Source organism: Clupea harengus, chromosome 10, assembly GCF_900700415.2.
Source record: "Clupea harengus chromosome 10, Ch_v2.0.2, whole genome shotgun sequence".
In the NCBI taxonomy this organism is placed as follows: domain Eukaryota; kingdom Metazoa; phylum Chordata; class Actinopteri; order Clupeiformes; family Clupeidae; genus Clupea; species Clupea harengus.
The window spans coordinates 18120993-18128492 of NC_045161.1; positions in this window are offsets into that span (position 1 = coordinate 18120993).

The following is a 7500-nucleotide window of genomic DNA, read 5'->3' on the forward strand; positions in this document are numbered from 1 at the left end:
TAGGGAGAGAAAATACCAGAAAAAAACTGCGTCACTGACATCTTCTGTTTGTGTTGGTCGGAGTCCTGTTTGGACAATTCTTCCCGGTGGGGAAGGACTCGCTTTAAACACTGAACAGACTGTGTATGTCTCTGGACTCAGACTCAGAGAGAGTAACAAAAGAATTCAAATGCAGATTATTGCATTGCTCTGCTTGCCCAAATGGCAGCCACTTCAAACACTTGGTGCAAATGGGAGTTATGAATGTCACCGCGTAACAGTAAATGTTTAAATGTCTCTCCGAGTCGTGTTTTCTCCCTTTTCACGTATATATGTCCCACATTGTAAATAAAATGTGATACCTTGTCGCCTTGTAATCTGAAAGCATGTTTTATGTTCACTCCAGTAGTTCCAGCCTGACCCCCAGGTCAGGGGGAGATAAGGACCAGACGTCCAAGGGAACTCTGACACACCCACACACACACACACACACACACACACACACACACACACACACACACACACACACACACACATATACACAAGGGAATTCTGGCCTCAGCCACTGCCGTACCAGCATGGAGGAACAAAACTCTCTCCTCTCTCTCTCTCTGACACACACACACACACACACACACACACACACACACACATATACACAAGGACAGTTGTCACTCTCACTATCTTATGTGATATGGGGATGATAAATACTGATAATAAATAAGATAAATTGGTGACACTTTATTTAGAAAGAGACTTTACAGATGGTTTGTTGAAATTAAAATTTAGTCTTTCTTATTGTTCACTGAAGATCTCCAAATCCAACCCCTAACTTTAGCATTCACTATAAAGTTAGTAGCAGTTTCTGTAGTTTCGGTATTAAAAAAGTTTCAACAGATTTGTTTGCTTATAATCTAAGCATCTTTAGATAGTTTATAGGGGACCATCTAAAGAAAGTGTGAATAAAAGCACATTATAGCACAAACATTCATCCCAAACTCTACAATGAGACTACTAAAACAGAAACAAATGATTCAAAAGAAGAAGTTTAATTCAGGTAACACTACAGAGAGCCAGCATGGTGGGATGAGGCTGGAAAGTGTCATTTCTTTCTGTCAGACCATCTTGAGGGCACTTAATGGCTCCTGGGGGAAGACATATTTTGATTGGTGGTGGTGGGGGTGGTTGAATGAGGCCGTGTGTTTTGATTGGTGGTGGTGTGGGGGGGGGGGGTTGAATGAGGCCGTGTGTTTTGATTGTGGTGGTGTGTGGGGGAGGGGGGGGGGTAGGGTGGTGGTGGGGGTGGTAGGGTGGTGGTGGGGGGGGGTGGAATGAGGCCGTGTGGACCACCTGGGGTCAGGAAGGCCACGGTGCTAATAAAGATGCAACCTCGGGGGCTATTAAAGTCCCAGATCATATTTCTGCTAACATTACATTGCAGTCATGCTTTTAGGAAGCTTTAAAGGAGGGAAGCAGTTCGAGGGCACGATCCAGCCACTGATGTAATGCAAAAGGCCCTCGCGATTATGCACCTATAAATCTCTGCGTCCTTTTGAGGGGGTGTGCGCTCACGGAGCGGGGGACACCCAATAAGAGGTGTGTGTAGGAGAGGCCACTTGGGAGAGTCGATGAGACTAACAACACAAATCATTGCTATAAATTGATCTGTATATCAAAAACTTACTTTGTGTTGCCTCCAGCTTTCTAGAGCAATGAAAAAAAAAACGATGGCTTCTAAAACATGTTTTTCTTCTTAGAAAAACAAAGTCATGCTCCCACGGTCAAAACACTGTTATACCACAAACAGGCAACATATCGAAATCCCAAAACAATTTTCCAGAGTGTTGCCATGCCCACACGGTCTGCTCTGGTGTCTGCCTTGGGCCCAAAAAGGTTTGGCCTCCTAAACATGAGAAAGTCAAGCAGAGGGGAACAGCGCTGGATTTCCACGCTGCGCTCAAAACTCACAAACTCTCACTCACAGTCTGGAGATTCAGGCCACAGTGTCTTGGAGCTGTCCACTGTTTCCATAAAATCTCCATCTCTCTCTCTATCTCTCTCTCGTTCTCTCTCTCCCCTCCCTCTCTCACACATTCCTCCATCTCTTTGTTTATTCTTCTTGTCATCCATCCATCCATCTCCCTCCCTCCTCTCTCTCTCTCTCTCTCTCTCTCTCTCTCTCTCTCTCTCTCTCTTTAAGAAAGCTAGCTGTATTTTACCACTGTTCTCTCCGTTAACCTCTCAGCACGCATGAGCTCATCTTCTGCGTGCTGCCCAGGGTCTCATCTGCCCGGTGTGTGCATGGTGCCTGCAGGCAAAGCCAGAATAGATAGCTCTTATCGGCTCTCTGCTATTGGTTCATCCTTCTGGCCATGACAGTGAGTCTCACTCCTTCCCCATGCTCCCAGAAGCGGAGCGCACAGATGAAAGTGAGTGCTGCCGATGACACTGGCGTGAACAAACAATAGGGAGAGAAAATACCAGAAAAAACTGCGTCACTGACATCTTCTGTTTGTGTTGGTCGGAGTCCTGTTTGGACAATTCTTCCCGGTGGGGGAAGGACTCGCTTTAAACACTGAACAGACTGTGTATGTCTCTGGACTCAGACTCAGAGAGAGTAACAAAATAATTCAAATGCAGATTATTGCATTGCTCTGCTTGCCCAAATGGCAGCCACTTCAAACACTTGGTGCAAATGGGAGTTATGAATGTCACCGCGTAACAGTAAATGTTTAAATGTCTCTCCGAGTCGTGTTTTCTCCCTTTTCACGTATATATGTCCCACATTGTAAATAAAATGTGATACCTTGTCGCCTTGTAATCTGAAAGCATGTTTTATGTTCACTCCCAGTAGTTCCAGCCTGACCCCAGGTCAGGGGGAGATAAGGACCAGACGTCCAAGGGAACTCTGACACACCCACACACACACACACACACACACACACACACACACACACACACACACACACACACACACACATATACACAAGGGAATTCTGGCCTCAGCCACTGCCGTACCAGCATGGAGGAACAAAACTCTCTCCTCTCTCTCTCTCTGACACACACACACACACACACACACACACACACACACACACATATACACAAGGACAGTTGTCACTCTCACTATCTTATGTGATATGGGGATGATAAATACTGATAATAAATAAGATAAATTGGTGACACTTTATTTAGAAAGAGACTTTACAGATGGTTTGTTGAAATTAAAATTCAGTCTTTCTTATTGTTCACTGAAGATCTCCAAATCCAACCCCTAACTTTAGCATTCACTATAAAGTTAGTAGCAGTTTCTGTAGTTTCGGTATTAAAAAAGTTTCAACAGATTTGTTTGCTTATAATCTAAGCATCTTTAGATAGTTTATAGGGGACCATCTAAAGAAAGTGTGAATAAAAGCACATTATAGCACAAACATTCATCCCAAACTCTACAATGAGACTACTAAAACAGAAACAAATGATTCAAAAGAAGAAGTTTAATTTCAGGTAACACTACAGAGAGCCAGCATGGTGGGATGAGGCTGGAAAGTGTAATTTCTTTCTGTCAGACCATCTTGAGGGCACTTAATGGCTCCTGGGGGAAGACATATTTTGATTGGTGGTGGTGGGGGGTGGTTGAATGAGGCCGTGTGTTTTGATTGGTGGTGGTGTGGGGGGGGGGGGGGTTGAATGAGGCCGTGTGTTTTGATTGGTGGTGGTGTGTGGGGGGAGGGGGGGGGGGGTAGGGTGGTGGTGGGGGGTGGTAGGGTGGTGGTGGGGGGGGTGGAATGAGGCCGTGTGGACCACCTGGGGTCAGGAAGGCCACGGTGCTAATAAAGATGCAACCTCGGGGGCTATTAAAGTCCCAGATCATATTTCTGCTAACATTACATTGCAGTCATGCTTTTAGGAAGCTTTAAAGAGGGAAGCAGTTCGAGGGCACGATCCAGCCACTGATGTAATGCAAAAGGCCCTCGCGATTATGCACCTATAAATCTCTGCGTCCTTTTGAGGGGGTGTGCGCTCACGGAGCGGGGGGACACCCAATAAGAGGTGTGTGTAGGAGAGGCCACTTGGGAGAGGTCGAGTGAGACTAACAACACAAATCATTGCTATAAATTGATCTGTATATCAAAACTTACTTTGTGTTGCCTCCAGCTTTCTAGAGCAATGAAAAAAAAAACGATGGCTTCTAAAACATGTTTTCTTCTTAGAAAAACAAAGTCATGCTCCCACGGTCAAAACACTGTTATACCACAAACAGGCAACATATCGAAATCCCAAAACAATTTTCCAGAGTGTTGCCATGCCCACACGGTCTGCTCTGGTGTCTGCCTTGGGCCCAAAAAGGTTTGGCCTCCTAAACATGAGAAAGTCAAGCAGAGGGGGAACAGCGCTGGATTTCCACGCTGCGCTCAAAACTCACAAACTCTCACTCACAGTCTGGCAGATTCAGGCCACAGTGTCTTGGAGCTGTCCACTGTTTTCCATAAAATCTCCATCTCTCTCTCTATCTCTCTCTCGTTCTCTCTCTCCCCCTCCCTCTCTCACACATTCCTCCATCTCTTTGTTTATTCTTCTTGTCATCCATCCATCCATCTCCCTCCCTCCCCTCTCTCTCTCTCTCTCTCTCTCTCTCTCTCTCTCTCTCTCTCTCTTTAAGAAAGCTAGCTGTATTTTACCACTGTTCTTCTCCGTTAACCTCTCAGCACGCATGAGCTCATCTTCTGCGTGCTGCCCAGGGTCTCATCTGCCCGGTGTGTGCATGGTGCCTGCAGGCAAAGCCAGAATAGATAGCTCTTATCGGCTCTCTGCTATTGGTTCATCCTTCTGGAGAGGATGATTTTTCTTCGCAGAGGAAGTGCTATCTGCAGTTCTCCACTCCATCACTCAGACTGTGCAGAGGTGATTTTCCAGTCTGGTGATAGATTCTCAGATGATGTTGCTGACACGGGAACGGATGTGATCCTAATCTGGCTTTTCGGCTCTGGCCAGCGTCTGATCCCGAGTCAGCTGTCATATGGGCTTTGAGTTTGGGGGCGGAAGTGTGCTATCTATGGGGATCCACGGGATAGGGGAAGAATCTGCAGATTTCACAGCGAAACAAATAGAGAACGCCTCCATGTGTGTGACCGAATGTGGAAACATTCATGTTATCAAATGGGCTCTTCCTCTCTCCATTGGTCTCAGCACTCTCTCTATCTATCTGTCTTTCCCTGTTGTTGACACATACGTGCAAAGACACATACCACAGAGTTAGAAGCATTACAATACACACTCATATATACCCAGTGATACTATGTTCTCGAATAGGAAGAAAATTAAACAATGGGGTTGTCAGGTATGCATTTTTTTGTTCAGAACTGATCTTTCCATACTGTGTGTTTATTAGTATCCATAGTGATCTTTGAGGTCAGCAGAGTAAGAAGTTATGTGCATGGAAAAAAATTGCTTACATCCATTCCACGTCTTCCAAGTCTATGACACATGCAAACACAAAATGTACACATTTCTCTATTGCGTATAAAAAAGAGCTCTCTTTCTCTCTCTCTCTCTCTCTCTCAGTGAAAAACAAACTTGGTGAACGCAATCAATCTGACTAATTGCAATCAATCACCAGCACTCTGAGAAACAAGACACTTATCTGGACAGGGCGTACTAAACAAACGAATGCTATTCATCGATGATTTTATTCAGACTGTAAGTGTTCACTGCCTGGATATCCTGCAGGTAACACCCACTAGGGAATAAGTAATCACACACGCAAACGGGCACACAGACACACACACACACACAAACACACACACACACACACACACACACACACACACACACACCACACACACACACACACACACACACACACACACACACACACACACACACACACACAGAGCTGAGCGTCGTGAGGGAGTATATTGAGACTATTATGCTCTAATAAATAAGGATGCAGCTGCAAAGCATATGAGGTTATAAATAGACGACCGCCCATTCCGTCCCAAACACACACACACACACACACACACACACACACACACACACACACACACACACACACACACACACTCACACCGCCCATTCCGTCCCAAACAGTCCCCTCTCAACTTTCTCTGGCGACAGACCGTTTCAGTGCCTCCATCGAATTTAGTGAATGTGCCATCGGAGTATACAGGAAATGTTTCCACCAATTAAAGATGCTTTTCACAGACTAAAGACTATGGAGGTCCTGAGCGCTGAGTTAGTGATGAATGCGTGTGTGTGTGTGTGTGTGTGTGTGTGTGTGTGTGTATGTATAAGGAGAGGGTGTGTCATGAGCTGACCCTCGACATCCAACCCCCCCCTTCCCACCCTCCCCCCCTCTCCCCCTCCCACCCCCCCACCATGTGCAATGTCGTTATTTCCCTTCATTGTTGGTCAGGCAAGGAGGACCTTCTTTCTAAAAATGGCTTTTGTTTAAGACTTTACACAACAGCGTGGCTTCCTCTGCTGGCTCCGCGGCGCACCGTAAGCGATAGGTGTTAAAATTAGCCGCGCAAACAGGATCCCCAGCAAAAGCTAATTGGGATGCTCCAGGGTGCGTTCCTCAGGGTCAAATGATTTATACACAGCAGCAAAGCAGAGGGGCGATGTTGCGTAACATGGTGGATGTTCCTGTTGTCGTCAGGCCTTCGACCTTGAGGAATTTTCGAGGAGCGGACGCGTGTTAGCTGGCAGACCTTTGCACCAAATTCAACCCCTCAAGGTCATGACCTTTGCACCAAATTCACTCCCTCAAGGTCATGTGGTTTGGACCCGTGGGAAGGCTCTCTGTTCACGATTCCCCGAAGAGAAATGTGATGTCATGTTTACAGAATGTTACAGGAACGCATAACTCAGCAGGAGAAACCACTGTTTGTTTTTTTTACCTGAAAATAGTTTTAGCGATATTTTTCAGCCCAATAGAATTGTTAAATCTAGATGTTTTTCTACCAAAACATGTGACTCAATGTAAGCTTAAAACATTTGTTCTGGATTGGGCAGTTTCTAGAACATTACCAGAACTCCTGACAGTCTGATGTACTGGTTTGATAAAACTCTTTCCAGAAAAAAAACAGAGCATTAATTACAAAACCACATTTCAATTCCTTCACATTCTAGTACAGTCCTCATTTTCTTTACGGTCATATGCAGGATGAAGGGCAGTGCAGTGTTCCTCAGGCTAGTCATACATGTCTGTGTGTGTGGGAAGGAGACAGATTGGGGGTAGAGGTGTGGAACATCGGCGTGGGCCCCTTCACTATTGCCGCTCCATCCAACCCCAGTGCTCCCGAGACATGCTGCGTCCGTCTCTCTCCCTCTCTTTCTCTTCCTCTCTCTCTCCCTCTCTCTCCCTCTCTCTCTCTCCCTCTCTCTCCCTCCTTTCCTCCCTGGCATGATCCCAGCACCATTGCCAGCAAGAGATCCTGACGCGGAGCTCAGAGCACATCAGGAAATTCAATTTCCATCCCGGTCCCCGGCTTCCCACCCGGCTCCCAAGGAAAAGGA